We start from the raw sequence: 19,435 nt of genomic DNA, 5'->3' as shown, positions 1-19,435 counted from the left end.
GGTCTTTCAGATGCTGCACATTCTCCTCCCTTGACATAGGTGGGTATTTGGAAGAGGACCAGAGGTCTTGGCATGCCTTCAGTAAGATCAATAGGTAGTCTGTTAATCTCATCATTTTGCCCTGAGAAGTGAATATTGTTACTTGGCAGTATTAGAGGATCTGCAGATTCTATGTAGGAGATTTTCCTGAGGGTCACCTATCATTTCATTTCAAAAGATTTTTTTGAGCAATTAGTGCTAGGCAGATAGTGTACTTTTGATAAATGATAGTAATTATTATTACTACTTTAAAACTAATCTTTATGTTCTTTTTGTGAAAACTTCTATTTTCTTCATATATATTGTCTCTATTATTTATGTCATTCTGCTACTCTACTGGAGAATGAAAATATTAATGACAGTCCCCTACTTCACGGAGCTTGAAATCAGGTTGATGTTCATGTTTTTATTTGACCCACCCAGGTTTTTAAAATTTCATCCTGGCCAGAGACATTTGTTTTTGTTCACTGCTATGTTGTTCACTTAGCACAGTACCTGGAGGTTTAATAAATACTTCTTAATAATGAATGATTGAATGCATGGATCCAAATACTCAGTGAAAGGAAAATATTCTGAGGTCCTTTGTATGTCTTACCTTTTGTGCCCCAAAGGACCAATGGCTTTTTATGTTTAAGTTGAATAAGACAGGTGGACACTTGCGCACAGCAGAGACCCCAGAAACACTAATCCTGATGTTTGCACACTATCACTTCTCGGCCTTTTGGCTAAGATCAAGTGTAGTATCTGATGTTTGCACACTATTAAGACTTATTTAGGTGTCCTGCACACCCATCTGCACACAGCAGTCTCGGGCTTGACATTTCAACCTGAGGAGGTGCCCTATTTTTAAATGCTGGTGCTAATGAGACAAAAATCTCCCATCTCATAGGCTCACCATGTTCTAGCAGATTTTTATTGCACATGGACCCTATGTCTCAAAAAGATTATATAAATCAGCGGGATTTTGCCATTTTTTTCTGTCTGACTAGGGTTTCTGTAATAAATTAGGCCATTATCCAGCCTGATAAGCAATCAGCCCAATGCTATTCATTTGGAAATCACCATAATAGTCTGGGAAGGGCTAGGAGAAGGAAAATGTAGTTCCATGCTTCAGCTTTAAGAACACATCAAATTGTTTTCGGATATTTTTAGGAGAGATGTCAGAAGCTTTTGTGTTAAAGTCTCAAAAAGTGTGGCCCCTTAGAGCCTAATCTTTAGAGAGTAGTGCACAGATACACAGTGAAGCTATGGGGTGTGAAAGGGGACAAAATGCTCTTGTCCTTCACTCTGCTAACCTCAAATCAAGCTGTGCTTTTATTCCCTCAGCTGACTCTGAAGCAGATTGGCACTAAAACTCAATATAGTTTGAAACACACACAAACCCACTCAGCTAATTAGCATATTTGGAAAGTGTTTTGTAGACCTTTATTTGGGGCAGCGTTCAGGAAGCAGCCCAGACCTGAAATTGCTGCAGTGGTGTAATTATTTATCTTAGACATTATAAAGACTAGAAGTCTTTTTGATAATCATTTTAGAAAGGTCATCTGAAAAACCTGATTATTCTGCTTGAAGTTAGCTTATTATACTTTCTTTGAGTGTCTTAGAGGAAAAAATATTATCGAAGCTCCCATGCTGTTATTATATTATAAACCCCTTTATAAAATATCTTACCACATATAAGATTGAGGGATATCAAAGATCAGATTCTTCTTGATAAAGAATGTTTTCCTCCTCTTCTTTCTCCATGTGGAATTTGCAAACACTTGACTTGAATGGAATTCCATGTTTGGCCCTTTAGTCTTAGTCTCTATTCCATGTGGTCTGGGTCACGCCTGTCTGTCTCACTCTGGGGCTCCAGGTCTTATGCAAGATGTGGCCCAGAGAAGGAACTCAGGGAATGGTCAGTGAGGGTGAAATGAAAGAATAATTTGTGCATCCAATATAAATGCCTCTATCTGGCTTTCTAGGCTCCCTCACCTTGACTCTGTTGCATGTGCTTCCTGACTCCTCCCCACCTTGGCAGGTTCATGTCCCCTGCCCAAGTGGCCAGATACCCACATAGATCCCAGATCTAAGCCTTTTCATGTGCTGCTTTCTTGGTCAGAAATGGTCTTTAGTATCTTTTCTACAAAATATTCTCCCACCTTTTGGGGACCTCTTCAGGCCACACCTTAAGTCACAAAGTCTCTTTCTGATCTCCACTTCTCTAAAATCCTATTTGGCCTCTGATTTCCATAACAAGAATTAAAATATTAGGCTGCTGTTGTGAGTATAGGGTTCTCAAAAATCAAACAAATAGACAACCAAAAAGATAAGTGACTTGCCTTGCAGTTTGGTTTTGTTTTTCCTGATGTTGACATCTTGTTATGTCAGGGACATTATTTGTTTTCCTCTTATCATCAAATCAACTTAGTACAGTGGTATTCATGTTGTTGATAACCACTAAATAATTGTAGACTGCTTGAAAATCCTAATCATAGGTCTTCTTCCATCTTTTTTTTTTGTCAAAAAAAAAAAGACAAACACACACACACACACACACACACACACACACAAACTGTGATATACTAAGGGCTTTAGAAAAAACAAAATACAAGGACAGTTTCCCATGCTGAACTGAATCCCAATGAGGAAAAGACTGCTGTATTAGTGTCCACAGTTTATAAGGGGATATATATTTATCCATCAATATTTAGTTCTAACTTTAATTGGTAAATAAGTATCTGATACAACATAAACATTTATTTTCTATAGGAAATAACATTCTGAATATTAAAAATGTGAAATTATTGAAGAGTTTCTCCTTGGTTCAAGTTACTTCAGAGGGAGAGCTGAGTGTATCTTATGATTTGTTTTTTTTGCCCAGCATTGATTATCAATGACAAGCATTTTGTCCACACCTTCCCCACAGCACCCCTCTAAATTGTTCATTTATCTCACACACACACACACACACACAGGAAGGAAGGAAGGAAGGAAGGAAGGAAGGAAGGAAGGAAGGAAGGAGGGAGGAAAGGAGGGAAGGAAAGAGAGAAAGAGAAAGAAAGAAAGAAAAGAACCTAAAAACCAATCTGTGTATATTTCTATTAGGCGCTTCCCTTCACAACTCAAGAAAAAAAATGTTAAAGACTTCCTCTTTTTTCTTGCAACTCTTCTTTTTCTCTGAATAATCATTTTGTTTTTCTGTAAAATCATCTGATTTTTTCTTGTTTTCAGTATTCCACATTGCCCCTAGAAAGAATTCTTACTTGAGCTGAACAAGATGTTGCAGCGTTCTGTGGCATTCAGCTGACACTTAGAAATTCTCCTTTTCCACTCTTGCCAAATCTAGCTTCTCTACATTAGCCCCAGCTCCTGCCAAGGCGTTGGTGGTTTGGAGAGTGAAGGGTCTGGTGTGTTTTTGGAAGAGACAGCATGGATGAATTCTGTATGCAGAGACCAAAGGCTTCAGAGCCAATAATTGCACATGTGAAGTGAGTGTTAAAGGAAAAAAGAAAAATGTATTTCCTTTCTTCTCTTCATGTTTTAATATTCTTAGGCCATTAGGTTGAAGTACTGCATCAGAACAGGATGATGAGGGCCTCTGCATAATGAAAGAATAATGCTATTTGCTTTAAGATCTGAGTGGAGATAAGATTTACAGGCCAGGCTATTAATGAGTCCATCAAAAGTTTATCTCTGAGTTGGACTTCCTATCAAGAAGGAAGTACACTTCACTCAATATTTACATCTGAGAAAAATGGAATATCTACTGATAGCCACTTTCTGGGCCACTAAATAAATCATTGCTGCATTGAGACTGCCAGATGGGTTTTATTCTTGATAAAATGGTACAATTTTATATTGAAAGCTTTTAATGCAAATATCTATCATATTTATAAGCCTAATTTCAACCATCTTAATTTCTGATTTAAACTCAGAATTTTTATATGTCAAATGGCTTGAGCTAAAGTTAAGTCTGCATAGTATGACTGGAATTATGATAAAATGATTTGCAAGTATACAGTGCGCCTTAGCAAAGAACAACTTTTTTTATAGTAGCCTTTTGATAGATATGTGGTGTTTTAATTCAAAACATTTTTTTATTTCCAAGCCAATCACTGCTATTAATTTAACACTGTAAAATAAATTGCATCTTGTATTTAAGTGGAGAAAGCTGTTTCTCCACTTAAATGGAAATCTAAAAATTCAGATTTTTTTTTCCCAACAAAGGAGTCTGGGTTTAGTTCCAATAGCAGCCTTCCAAGCTTGAAAAGGAGACAGCACAGATGTCCTTGAGAATGATTGTGCCCAAACACTGAGACAATGGTGCTGCTTCTTATGTTAGAATTTTGTTCATCAAAACCACATAGAAATTTTCTGAAGACAGTTTTAAAAAATTATTAATTTGCTTTATTTGTGTCTTTATTGGCAGTGCCTGCTGATGAATATGTAGAGCTTATTTCAACCAGCCTTTTGAGATCTAACCATAAACAATGAAGCATTTGGCTCCAAAGTTTGTCTTGATGCATTCTGAAAATAAATTCTATGTAGATAAAACATGCTGAGTTTCCCCCCACCACTGATCCCCTCTCCCCCACTCATTTTATGTGGTAGGAAAAGAAAACATTTACCCATCAATAAAATGCTGATACCTAGCTCTATAACCAAAGCACCCAGAAGCACATGTAAAAGTATAACAGAAAAAGATCCTTGCATCAGATTGCATCATGTTACAGCAGGTGGTATAAACCCTCATCATCTAGTGCTGGGTTGAATGAATAATAAGGTTGCTAGGCTTTGGTCTGCATTCCATTCTATTTTTCATTGATTTGTATTAAGTTTTCCAAAAGGCAATAGAATTACATGCTAAATTAAATGCCACAGGTGGTAAGAATTGTATGAATTCAAAAGGGAGGAAGATTACTGAGGAGGGGATAATCAGAAAGGGCTTCCTGGAGAAAAAGGCCTTGACCTAGACCCTGAAGAATTGTAGACTCAATGGGGAATGATGAACCACTCTCCAGAGAAATTGATGTCCTCCTGTATCCTTTTTCAAAGAGGTTAGTCTCTGAGTATATACTTCTAAAACCTAGATGTTAACTGCCTCTTCATTTTTCTCTGTAAGCCCTCCAAACAAAATCTCCCACAAAAGCGTCAGTGAGCCACATAGAATTCACCAGTGATCATCCTTTAGAACAGGAAAGGAAGGGTATTTTTCACATCCGAAATCGACCCATATAAAATACTGCCAGCCATAGCTATTCACCAAAATATTTTCCCAGTCATGCAACTGCCAAAGGTTTTTTCACTGACCTCTCCACTGAGTGCTCCCCCCTCAGCCAAGTTCCTCCCTCCCTCCTGAATTGATACTGGCAGTATGAAGTTCACTTTCCTTCTCTTTCTTAAAACTGACTTAGACACACACAGGCTCAACTCTCACCCTGAAGCGAATTTATCAAAGCCATCTCTCAACAAAACACACAAATAAAGTATTATCCATTTCATTCAATATGTATGCAACAAAAAAAGAAAACAGTACTGTAAAACTCAGTGTTAACATTTAGACTGGTGCAAGGATTTTGCCAACTTGATCTAAAAGTAATTGTAGAAGACTGGCCCTTGATAACAATATAACAGGGCATTTGTGTCCGGTTGTGTCTGGTACACTGGATGTGGCAATTATTGTGAGAATGGGGTGGGTCGGTTCTCTGAGAATTATTCACTACTCAAAACCTCTTCAATATCTAAACTAGTCATGCTGTAGGGATCCCTACACAGGAATGTGATATTGAAGCAGAAGATAACTTGTACATTACCACTCTGAAAGACCAGAGAATGGTAACACCATCAGAAGAAAAATTAAATGAATGAAAACACAAAAGTAAATAATATAAGCATCACAAATATTCTTTAAGTTATGACACTTGCCTAAGATAAGAAAATTAAAAATAAATACCTCTCTTTGTGCACACTTGTCTTGATATAAAATTTGTGGGGGCGCCTGGGTGGCTCAGTCGGTTGAGCGTCCGACTTCAGCTCAGGTCACGATCTCACGGACCGTGAGTTCGAGCCCCGCGTCGGGCTCTAGGCTGATGGCTCAGAGCCTGGAGCCTGCTTCCAGTTCTGTGTCTCCCTCTCTCTCTGCCCCTCCCCCATTCATGCTCTGTCTCTCTCTGTCTCAAAAATAAATAAACGTAAAAAAATAAAAATAAAAAAAAATTTGTGGGAAACATTGATTATATATTGGTACTAGATTTGCTCAAAGTTATAAACCTAGAATAAATCTTATTTTTTTCTCTGAATAGATTATTCCTTATCTCACCTCTTCTCATGGAAAAGCTTTCCTCTTAGAGTTACTGTGATAGAATACACTGAATGAGAAAAACAAGAAGTTATGTGCAGGTTGAGAGAGAGATCTGTTTTCTGAAGTTGTAAAAGAATTATTCATAAATTTACAGGGCCGCAAACAGCCTGAGCAGGTTCCTTAGTCCTCCTCTTGCTTTTCAGGTAGGAGGGGTGTGCATAAATAGTACTAACCAGGTGAGAAGCTATCTAGTTTGTAAGGTGATAATCTCCTCAACGTCCTCTTCTATAGCTGAATCTAAAAGCACTTTGTCACCAGACTGTTCTTTCCAGTAGTTCTAAAAATTACTTCTCAGCAATGTAAGTGTCAGCCTGTATGGTTGAAGCTTATTATCTTTCATTCTGTCTTCAGAATGAAAACTGAGAACAACCAGCTGTCTTCTGCATAATTATGCCCCTAACAAAATGCATTCTTAGAGACTGTGGCTTCCTATTAGGTGGAAAAGTGAGCTCTTGTGTCCTGTTGCTCATTGTACATAGTGTTACTCTTTTCTCCCCCCAGTGACCGCATGAACTCATCAAGTTCACATGCAGAGCAAGTGAGAAGAGGACCATAGGTACCATTTGGGACATTAAAAGGGCCAATTCTTATGAACATATATCTGTAGCACTCTATATGCAGCTTAAGTAAATACGCTGTCTTCCTTTCTTCTGCTGAACTGATATTTAAAATAGTACACATAACATGGAATGGTAGAAAGGTACCTTTCTCTGTACCCTATTGGTTTTCCTTTTCTCAGTTGTACCCTATTGGTTTTCTGGTAATTTAATCCCTACTGTAAGGTGTCCAGAAAGGGTACTTGAACTGGGCAGCCGATATAAGAATAATTTGAGGTGCTTTTTCAAAACACAGGTTTCTTGGCCCAAACCCCAGACACACTTAATTCCAATCTCTGGAGGGAGAACCTGGTAATCTATCTTTTAAATAGTTTCCTGGTGGCTGCCAAATCTGAGAAAACAAAAAACAAAAAAACGTCCTGTCATCCACATTGCATAGTAGTTGGAAAGCCAAAGAAAAATACTTTTATAGTTGTGAAAATATTATATTTTCAAGTCCCTTGTGCCTGCATTAGCTGTAGAGCGGAATCCCAAGTGGAAGAAAACTGCAGGTATCATACCATTTACAGAAACCTGTTAAGGTTGTCAGGAAGAATGACTGTCAAGTTGGGCCAAGCAAGATTTGAATAGTAGTCAGAAAAGCAAAAGGCCATTGGCTATCCTGCCAAGCACCAAGTCTCATTTTCCTCAAACTATAATAAGTTTTCAGTGAGACATCTTGGAAATAACCAGTCTGTTCTTTCAAACGAAGTGTGGTTTAAAATATGTAAGACAATGTAGCTTAAAGTTAGGCTATTGCTATTCACAATGTAGTGCATTGAATGTACTGTACTTCAGTGCACAGCAAGATGAATACAGTCTTCTTCTGATGGTAGGTTTCCATGGGATGTTCTTTTTTTTTTCTTGCACTGTGGTGTGGATTTTAGCATTTGGATATGCTTGCATACTAGAACAGGTCTTCGTGTTAGTGTAGGAGAGGGGTTATGCTCTGTATTTTTAGTCAGTTAAGTGAAATGCAATTTTAACTTCTGCTAGGAAAAAAAAAGTCTTGTGTGTGTGTGTGTGTGTGTGTACGTGTGTTTTTTCTTGCTCATCCATTTTTCTTCTTTTTTGAAGCCTAATATACTTCTGTATTAAATGACAATATTGAATTGTGAACTAAAGTGACAGTTTTTATAGCTATTCAAATAATAAGCATTTGGGTCTCTAAGTTTAAAAGGAAGGGAAATATCTATTGCTGTATCTGCCATGCTGATCACACAATTTCCTGAAAATGGAAGTGATTTCAATCTTGTCTTTTGCCAAGGAGAATTTTACAGACGTTTCACATTCAAAACGTAGTCATCATTTAAAGTAAGAAAATTGCACTCAATGGGGGGAAATTTCATTAAAAACATTATTTTGTGCAAACTTACAGTCTGAATAAAACATAGAAATTAGAAAAAGTACATAAAGTGTTTACAAAATTAACAGTTTGTGTTGGCAGGAAGTTCTGCACTCCTTTTTCTTCAATTATGAGGAGATTTTCTCATTATGCTGCTCTATTTAAAGCTTGCTATAATTGACTTACATATTAAAGAGAATAATAGTGACAAATACAGATTAGGGTGCCTGTGTTTATGGATAACAAGTTGTATACAGAACCTCTTTGAGCCATTTATCCAGTAAAGGATATGCTTGGTTGCAGGGAAAATTAAACACCCAAGTTTATCATAGGTATAAAAGAGATTTCTTCCTTAAGCCCAGAGTCCTAATCATATGAATATATGATGGGGCTTCTATTTCTTTTTTTTTTTTTCTGGTGCTCTTTCTTGCACAAAACTAAGACATGAATAAAGATAGGTTACTGCAAAAAAGAAATCTCACATATAATTTTCAGTAGCATCTCCCCTATAAGCCACACTCTACTTTGAAAGTTCAGGAATAAAACACATAGATGAAATGAAACTTGTGACTGTGATACAGAGAAATGTAAGCATCCTGCTCCCCTGAAAGTAATCATAGAACAAGCCATTGGAGAACCTGGATGTGAAGGATTCTTTCTCTCAGAGCTAAGAGCATGTTATTGCCCTGCTTTTCATGCAGATTTCCATTTGAAAATCGTCACTGATATCCCAATGTGAGATTGTTTTGTTCAGTAAGAGGTTGAAGAAATGTGAGCATATAGAATGTCTTAAAGTTCCTTTGTGCAGCTAGTCAGCACATACAGACAGTCCTAAGACAATAGAGAAAAAAATCACAACACATTTATTCTACACAGTACCACTTCTCTTACACGTGTTTCAGCATCTTTCTGCCTCTGGGTTGGTTTCAGTAGTGAACACTGATACCTAATCAAGGTGGGCTTACTGAGAACAAACCAAATCAGACTAATAAGATGTCTTTTTCTGGGAGAACTGTTTTGAGATTAACAGACACCTGCTTGTTAGCACAGCATTTAAAAACTCTTTTATGATACTCTTGTGGACAGCAAGAGGAAAGGATGATATGTCACTAAGACAGAGAATAGCATATATGCCAGTTGATTTTAGTTGGTATTCAGATGAACAGTTTCTTAAAGTAATACTTCCTGTTTGTGACATATGCTACCAGATTTTTATTCTTGTTAATATTAATACTGTTTTAAAATACTGTGAAAAGGCAAAAAGTGAATTTATTTAAATAAAAAAAAATTAAGCAAATACTGGCACAAGTAGTATGCATATATGAATGATGTATTGGATTTGATAATCTCTATGTTATTTTTTCCCAACTCTGAGATTCTGTGAAAGACAAATATAGCCATTCTTCTCCTTAACCAAAAGCAGAATTTAAAGAAGTCAAGTTGTTCAAGTCTTGGACCAGAACCTAATTCTTTCTGACAGTCAAAGCAGTGGCAGAAATCTGGCTTTCTTCTGGGGCCAGAGCACATAGGCAAACTTCTATTTCACAATCACAAAAAAAATTTATATTTTATTTCCCTATTCTTATGTAACAACAAAGGAAAATGAAATGAGAAGCATATCAAAGGCTCTTCAAAGTTCAATTGGCCAGAGAAAAGAGAGAATCATTCCCCATTCTTGTTTAGAGTCGTCTTCCACTTGTCTTTTTTTGTCTGAAGGGGGTGAAAGGAGGGTATGGTGGTGTTGCTCTTGTAGATAATATTCTAGAATCCGTTTAAGAAGGCATTTCAAATGTCACGTTGTAAAGCTACCGTATGGGACAGTAGCTCCTTTTCCCTGGTCAGATCCTGTGAGGCCATTCCTCTCTCCTAGCCAACATTTTATTCACCTTCCATCCTATATCCCATGGGTTCCAAGAACTTGGCCCATTTTCTCCCCTTCTGGCTATAACCATCTGCCCTTCCACCTGGGTTCCTTGCCTTTCAGACCATCGCTAACATAGCTTAGCAATTTCTCCTTTAGTTTTTTATTGCTGAAAAGACCTTTAAATCCTTTGAAGTGTTTTCTAGTGTTACTGACAATAAAAACAAAGGCATGGTTAGGAATGTCTTAGTGTACCTTTTCCTTTTAATTAAAGAAAACAATTTAAGCCACCTTTAGTGAAAAATGTGAATTAATAAGACACAGTTGCATCTCATAGAATTTAACAGTCCTTGTAAGGGCCTGGAAAAAGGCGACAGAAAGCAGATGAGAACCTTGTACAGCCTTGTTCCTGTTCTCTCTCCTTGTCTCCTGTCGGTCTCTCCTTTATATTTTATCTGCCTGTGTGTTTCTTCTGGAAGATCTTTCATTGCTCATGAATTATCTCACTTTATTTTAAGTTAATAAACCATACTCAGTTTCAAATTTCCAGAAAATCTTATTTCTCATCCTGTGTCAAGAAACTCTAATCCCCTCATCTCATTTTTTTTTTTATCTTGGCAATTGATTTATCTAGGAATTGACCTTGAAACCAATCTCACCTCTCCCTTTTTAACAATCAATATCTAATCCCCTTAAGGGAGGAAATAATGGATACCAAGTGGCTGTATGATGGATTCCTGTCCCTCGGTTCTTCAATTCTTATATTTTTATCTTAGAAGACCGTCTTCCTGGTTATCCCTGTTTCATAAAGTTAGCTTGATAAAGTGGTTCCTTGTATCTTTTCTTTACATTCTAAACTCTAAGGTATAGAAAGGTAGTAAAAAAGAGTGATCCTATTAGAAAGAACATTCGTCCCCAGCTCTATCACCTCGAAAATAACAATGACTACTTTTAGAACAAAAACAGTGGAAAATTTCAGGTAATCACAATCTGAAGGCTTTATTTTCCAAGGAAGATATACTGACTGGGAAAGTTCTCTCAAGAAAACAAAATCTGTTGTTTTTGAGCATGTTTTTGGTCTGTTTAATTTTAGATGCCCTCTGCCAGTGAGTTTCACAACTCAAATGTGTGTGGGGGGAAGAACAGTTTATTCTTTGATACTGAGTTTTTAATTATGTGAAATAGTTCACTCACCATATAATAAATGGTCCTTTAAGCACAACGGTGATGAACCTTGTCAAAAAACAGTTTAAAATCATTTATTCTTTAGATTAAAAGGACTTCTTTTAGTCTAAGAAGGGCAAGTAGGTTTCAGTTTGTGTGTGGAACCAAATTGAGCAGAACTAGTTGTCTGGAATGTGATGTTGAAAACGATTCTGAGCCCACCATGACTACAGCAGGAAAGAGAGTTAAAACAATTATGATGAGTGATAATTATGGGTTCATCTGTAATCTGTTTTCTGAGATCCAGCCTGTGACTACCAAGGAAGCTGGTATTTACTGACTGCTTCCTAGATCCTTGTTAAAAGCAGTGGGAAAGGGACGTCCAAAAATTTATTTTTCCAAAAATTACAATTCAGACATATAGTGTGATGTTTTGGGGAAAGTGGAAATGGTAGAGGAAGAAATGGAATATTTTAACCAAAAACTTTCCAGAAAGACCCAGATTATTTAATTAAACATTCTAATTCAGGATCTTATATTCTAACTCAGGATCTTATATTTAGGAAAATTAACACATAGGAAATAACTGTTAAATTAGAAGGATAGTGTGTCAAAGAGAAATTTCAACAGACAAGTTGAATGAGTGAAGAAGACTTTATTCAAGGTGTTTCTAATAGGAGTCAAGACTAGTACTTTCCCCTAGTTCACCTCTTGCAAGAGCAAGAGGAGAGGGGGGTTAAATTCAGTCCACTGAAACAAAAGGCAGGAGAGTTTTTGATAGCTGGGGTGAACTAGGGGAAAGTACTAGAGGACATTGGTGGGGGAGGTTGGTCAAAGCGATTAGACCCTCTGTGCTTGCTAGTTGGTGCTTATTAAAATTAGGCTTCTGCCATCCCATAGAGACTGGAATTTGGGACCCTATCTTTCCTGATGATTACATGTCAGAGGGATGTCCCCCAAATCCTTGAGAAAGGTGTCCCTGGGTTATAAACCTAGAAGTGCCTAGAAGAAGATTTCCATCTCAAAGGGACAGGGAAATCATTTACAATAACAACTTTTCTAAAGTAAATGCTGTAGGAAAAAGGGGGTGAGGAGCCTTCCTTTTAGACAGCCTTTTTCCTGTCTAAAGTTTTTTTGAGGGCATTGTTAAGGCTTTCTTGGCCAAGTGTCAAATTATATTCTTTGTTATGTAGTTTAGGATACACATATGCGGTAGCATTTCAGAGATGCTGGAAATCAAAGAGAGATCAACAGAGTTTTCCAGAGGTAGAAAGATTTCAGTTGCTCTTTGAAGAATCTTACAAAGTAACGTGAAAGAAAAGAAGATATTTCTGTCAAGAGCATCACAGTAAGTGAGTGATGACAGGTAAGACAAAGTACATGTGGGAAACCAGTTGGGACTTACTTTTGATAAGACAAGTTTGTTCCTCAATTTTAGATCAACTTGAGCAATCTTCTTTCCTCCCTTGCTACAAGCACCAAGGTACCAGTTGCCCTGCCCTCCCTAAAGTGGCCAGTCCCTACAGTAACTGCTAGGTTCTTGCCCTCCAAGAGTGTGCAGGGGGACACAGAAGACGCTGCTGCTTGTACTGCCTGCAAAGACAAGCCTTGGTAGATTTGTTCTATTAGGTGTTTCTTCCTAATTACTTTTGGGTCTGAGCAGCATAACACCTAAGGGGAAATTTGAAATAAAATAAGCCATCTAAAGTCCTAGAGTCCTCATATGTGAATCTTTTCTGGAATGTTAACAGGAAATCCCATAGGGTTTTTTGTTTCAGGCTTTTATTTCAGAGCTCAATAGCCATCAGCTTTCCTTCCAACATATCCCCCTCTAACATTGTAGGCGAAGAGCAAGCCAACCACTTGCCCTGCCAAACCAAGGCAAAGAAGTAGGGGGCAGTTCTTTTCAAACATGTAACTAGCATTTTTGGAGTTGTGCACACAAGGTGATAACCTTGACTCATTGAGGAATGGCTTTCCCAGGGAATGCTAGTATAAGGAAGAAGAATGGCAGAGGGGCAGCGGCTTGGAGTCTTAACTCTGGAGTCAGATCTGACATTCAATCCAAATTATTTCATACTTACCTGTGACCTTGATAGATTACACATTCTTTCTAAATGCCAGTTGCCTGATTAAAATGAGGGAATCATAAATGAAATTTTATTTTTCTCAGGAATTATTATTTTGTCTTGAATTCTTGCTTTCAGAGTAAATACAATGTGAGGAATTTAGTAGCATAACTGCAAGTGGAATATTTTTATTTTTATTTTTTGACCTATGCTATTTCTTTAACTACAGTGGTTTTTAGGGTGTAAGATCTCGCCTCAGCATATTTCTAGTAATTTATATGAGTCTTTACTTTTTTTTTGGATGTTTATTCATTTTTGAGAGAGAGAGAGAGAGAGAGAGAGAGAGAGTTTGAGGAGGGGATGGGCAGAGAGAGAGAAAGATACAGAGTCTGAAGCAGGCCCTAGGCTCTGAGCTGTCAGCACAGAGCCTGATGCAGGGCTCAAACTCAGGAGCCGAAAGATCATGACCTGAGCCGAAGTCAGATTCTTAACCAACTGAGCCACCCTGGTGCCCCTTTTTATATGAGTCTTTAAAGGGTACAGAGATTTCTTAGGGATATTAAGGCAAATACAGTAGCATGAGCTAAATATACCATAGGATTCACATCCTAAAAACAAGAAAAAAGAATTTCCTGCTTGCAGACCAGGAGTCATTAGCTGGTCAGTGTAGTGGATTTATTTGAGTGAGCAAATTTATTGGAGTAAAGAGCATTTCTTCTTTTCAGGCCTCATGCCTGACATTTTGAGAATACTGATTCAAGATAGGTCTGTAACAGCTTCAGTTGTGTAGAATTCAGTAAGACCACATATGTTTTGCTGATACTTGAAAAAACAAAGCAAAACAAAAAAGCAGTATGGTGGTTTTATGTAGAGATCACCTGTGATTCTGAAAAAAAAAAAAGTATGGAATTACTGACTAAGTCAATGGAAATTTTTATTCAAATCGTCTCTACAGACCTCCTCTATTCCTACATACCACCCCCTACAGCTTGTCACCCACTGTTAGATACTAGAAAATAAATTTTAATGTGAAAAACAACACTGAAACAGTAATCTCTAGAAATCAGTCAACAATATTGAAATATGCTATTAGCTGTTGACTGTAAGCTAACAAATTCATTATTGCTAAAGAATTGTCACTTTCATCAGAGTAAGCCTTCGTATTAATTTTCTTTTTTTTCCTTCTAAAATATAAAAAGCCTTTATTTTCCTTTTTGTTGTTGTCAGAGTAGATATTTATACCAGACTTGTTCATGAAGGGAAGAGGGCTGTACATATCAGAATTACTTAAGGATATTCTTGAAACTCATATTTTGACCCTTACCCCTTTGTAATCTCTGTTGTATCAAGTTAATATTTATTAAGCATTTACTATGTCCTAAGGGCTATTCTAGGCAATAATGGTATAGATGTAGATAAGTGGCAAGGTCCCTAATATTCTGAGATATAAATTAATGCTGGGGAAATAGAGTTTATAAGTAAAGAATCAAAGAACAAGACAATGTTGGATTATGAAAAATGCCACGAAGAAAGTAAACCATCATGTTTTGAGAGAGGGTGACTGAGATGGAGGTATTTTTGAGTGGATGTCAGGAAAGGTTCCTTAATCTATGTGAATCACTTTCTTCTTTTGAAAATGATGATTATAACATCTACCATATAAAATTGATGTGAAAATTAAGAGTGATCACATGTTTTCATTGTCTGGCTCATAATAAGCACTCAATAAATGGTAAGTATTCAATAAATGGTAGTTATTTTAATGGTTTTCTGACTTGGATAATATCTGAAATGATCTCCTGGATTCATCCAGACTATAGGACTCTACTGTTCATCTCAAAGGCAATTGTTTTAATTCAGGGATAAGTTGAAGATGACTAAACTATAGATTATACTATACACAGTATATGTTTACTAGGTAGTTCTCATATCAGTCCCCAACCCTTAATGCTTTCTGTGACCCAGAGCAGTGTGTTTACCCTTTTTCTTTTCTTTTCTGCTCTTTTTTTAAATGTTTGTTTATTTATTTGTGTGTGTGTGTGTGTGAGAGAGAGAGAGAGTGTGTGTGTGCAAGTGCACCCCAGCTGGGGAGGGGCAGAGAGAGAGATAGAGGGAGAGAGAGAATCCTAAACAGTCTCCACCCACAGTACAGAGTCCAAAGCAGGGATAATCTCTTGACCATGAGATCACGACCTGATCTGAAATCAAGAGTCAGACACTCAGCCAACTGAGTCACCCAGGCATCCCACCCCTTTTCTTGTGTTAAGAGTGACATACTCTCTGGACACCAGGGAAACATGGGAGGAATTAAAACCAAAGATTAAATTTTCTTCAGGAGGAATTCTAATAAATGATCTCTACCTTTTAGGAGAACAGTCTTCTCCCACTAATCTGTGCACTCTTATCTTTTGTGTAAGAAATAGTTAATGTCAAATGCCTGCTCTCCAAATATCACCAACACAATCTGTTGATAAGACAAAGCTGAATGCTTTGCTTACTGTGGTAGGGGACTACTAGACTGGGCTATGACATGGTCTTGGAGAAGTAAAGACAAGGTCAGAGTAAATTGAGAATTAGAAATTTGGCTTAAGGTGGTCTTTCAGTATAGGGACTTAATTGAAAATAGGAAAAGATCTTTTTTTAAAAAAATTAATGTTTATTTATCTTTGAGGAAGGGAGAGAGAGAGAGAGAGAGAGAGAGACAAAGAGAGAGAGTGGGGGAGGGACAGAGAGAGAGGGAGACGCAGAATCCGAAGCAGGCTCTGAGCCGTCAGTACAGAGCCTGACATGAGGCTTGAACTCACAAACCATGAGATCATGACCTTGGCCAAGGTCGGACACTTAATTGACTGAGCCACTCAGGTGCCCCCAAAATAGGTATAGATCTTAATGTAACAGTTAAGGATTGGTAAAAAGTAGCAGTTGCAGAATTTTGAAGAAAGAGATGCTGAAGAATCTTAGGATATTAACCATGTGTTATTGAAAACTGAGTGAGTCTTTGGGAGTTTTTCACAGTCAAGTTATTTGCTGGGCACGAGTCTCCTAGAATAGTTAATTTATACTAATGAGGAAAGTGTAACAGCCAAGTCATGTTAATAAATAGGAACCGGTTCCAGGATAGATAGTTTCAGTTCTCAGTGGGAATTACCACTGTATGGGCTTCTACTCTTTATGTAGGACATGAAATCCAAAGGCATGTGGGGGAGTTCCACAAGAGGCATATTCTACAACAGGGTACATATTAAGCTAATAGGGAAAACATTGGAAGTCCTTCTGACGGAGGTGAAGTCTCTCCATCTTTAGTTCAAAACTGTAGCATCCTTTTCCTCATTTTCTAATATTTTCTCATTTACAACTGTTTTCTTCTGTAAGGTAGGGAAACTGACTTACACATCAAAAGCAGAAATTTAATACATTGAAAAATAATGTTCCTTATGGCAAGTTTGCAGTGTACATGGTATTTTAAACATTGTTTATAAGCCTCCATGGGGGGGAAACCTTTTAATTAATGGAGTTAATGGCTTGTTGAGGAAGAGTCCTGGTGATACCCCTTCCACAGAAACAGGAGCTTGAATGATGTGGTTTCCTGGCCCTGGATCCAGGGTCCCAGCATGAGTATTATATCCAAGCTAGTTGGTGTCCTCCACTGAGCTCCCAGCCTTCTGGCTCCCTGATCTGTCAATCTCAATCTATCTATCTTTCTTTCTTTCTTTCTTTCTTTCTTTCTTTCTTTCTTTCTTTCTCCATTCTCCCTTCCTCCCTTTCCCTCCCTCTCTCTCTCTCTTCCTTTCTCCTTCCTTCCTTCCTTCCTTCCTTCCTTCCTTCCTTCCTTCCTTCCTTCTTTCCCCTTTCCTTCCTTTCCTCTCCCCACCCTCCCCTCCCCTCCCCTCCCCTCCCCTCCCCTCCCCTCCCCTCCTCTTTTCTTTTCTTTTCTTTTCTTTTCTTTTCTTTTCTTTTCTTTTCTTTTCTTTTCTTTTCTTTTCTTTCTGGAGATAATAATACTGTATACACAGACTTCAACTTTACTGCTTCCAGACTTGTGTAAGTGATGTAGTATCTCTCTAATAAATGCCAAAGGGACAAGATCAGCATAAGATTCTTGTAACAAAAACTACTTATATAATCTTAAGAACTAAACAGTCCAAAGGCCTGCTTTGCTAGCAGGGGTAGGAAAATATTATTTACTGACATGAAACTTTATAATAAAGCAATGAGTCTTGCTTCATAAAAGCAATGTGAAACTAGAAGGGGTTCCATAGAGAGTCATTACTTGAATATTTAGTGATCATCTACTTTGGGGGTCATCTTCATAAATCAGCTATTCGTTACCAGTTCATTGCTCATAGACAATTTGACCAAGCTACAAAAACTAGCATCAATTTAATTTCCAGGGGCAAAAATATACATATTGAGCCATTAAAGTAGATCTTCCTAACACTGATATCCTGATGTCATGCTGCATTTATTCTCTATTATGTAATTTTGGCTGGGATCTCCATAAATTTTTGGCTTTAGTTTATTTGGCATTCTGTAATTGACTTAAGGAGTCAATCTCAAAGAATCTTCAGCATTGTACAACATGTGACTTATTTACAGTTGTATTCTATAAAGATGATTTAAGAAATTACCTAAGAGTCAGACATTCTTCTAGATTGTTGATACCCTTCAATAATTATTAGAATGTTTTTCCTTCAGGGGCACCTGGGTGGCTCTGTTGGTTAAGTGTCCGACTTCAGCTCAGGTCGTGATATCACAGTCCATGGGTTCGAGCCCCGTATCAGGCTCTGTGCTGACAACTCAGAGCCTGGGGCCTGCTTCGGATTCTGTGTCTCTCTCTCTCTCTCTGTTTCTCCCCCACTCACACTCTGTCTCTCTCTCTCTCTCTCAAAAATAAATAAACATTAAAAAAAATTTAGAATGTTTTTCCTTCAGCCACTCACTGTTCCCCATATATAGTAACATGCATCTATAATCTAAATAGTATTGTGAATAGTAATATAAAACCATTTAAAGGGGATAAATTTGGCAGGGCCAAGTGGCAGGTGATGGTTTAGTGAAAGGTTAATTGGTGAGCAATTCTGCTGGTTACAGGTTACCTGTCCACTCACAGATGAGATGCTTGGAAAGAAGAAAAGTAGACCCAGTGGCCTTCGTAAGGAGAGGCTGTGTCCATTTGGGGACTAAGAAACCTGTGAAAAATGCAGCCAAGTTAGTTATTTGGTATTATGTGGTCAAAATGAAACATTCTTTGCATAAAATTGTGTTTGTTGGTTAATGTAAACCAGTTTTAGTCAATAAGACTTAGGTCTGTCACATGTAAAAGACTTCGTTTTCTTCCACAAATTAGTCATCAAAACGAATTCTGCTTCATTAAGTTAAATACCAAATATGTACATCTAGGGTTAATAAATGGCTTTGAAAAACAACAGCAGGGAATTGGTGCCAAGAGTATGAAAATCTTATGAAATTACCTGGGAATTTTTCCAGAAACCTTTTGGGTCACAGGAATTATAGACTACCTTTTCTTAGAAATAACAGAAATGTTAGATGTGCTTACTTATAACTGCCAGCTAAACAATAAACAGTGCTTAGTTTTCAAAAACTGTTGACATTTGTCTCGCCAGAAAACAAGTGCTCTAAATAACAGATATTAAACTGAGGTAAATGTCCTGTGACTAACATAGATTGTTTACATAAACAGAAATAGAGGGATTTGGTAATGTAAAATATGCACATACACACACACATATGTAACCCTGTCATTTTTAGACAGTGACCTCTTGCTTGAATTGATTTCAATAAAGGATAGGAAAAGCTTAAACAAAATTAATTAAATGCAGGCAAGCGTAGGCATGAATGTGGCAATTAATTTGATTTCTGCAAGTAGGTTGTTAATAAATGGAGATAGGAAAAGCAAGTTATGGCTGTAAATTTCAAATTCCTTCAACAATAAAGATGTGTCATATTCATGACACATACTGATGTATGGAGATAAATTGCCTGTCACTTAGTGTG

At 37.4% G+C, this 19,435-nt stretch overlaps 1 protein-coding gene and 1 pseudogene across 19 annotated transcripts in view; both read left to right on the top strand.

Moving 5' to 3' along the window:
* The window catches only part of NRXN1 (neurexin 1), a 1,119,427-nt gene that overhangs the window by 173,593 nt on the left and 926,399 nt on the right, over positions 1 to 19,435 (top strand). The gene's annotated exons all lie outside the window — the stretch shown is intronic.
* LOC122237552 lies at positions 745 to 885 on the top strand (annotated as a pseudogene).

The sequence above is a fragment of the Panthera tigris genome, chromosome A3, assembly GCF_018350195.1.
Source record: "Panthera tigris isolate Pti1 chromosome A3, P.tigris_Pti1_mat1.1, whole genome shotgun sequence".
NCBI classification, from domain to species: Eukaryota; Metazoa; Chordata; class Mammalia; order Carnivora; family Felidae; genus Panthera; species Panthera tigris.
The sequence above is the reverse complement of the archived record's forward strand: the minus strand, read 5'-3'. Positions and strand labels throughout refer to the sequence as shown.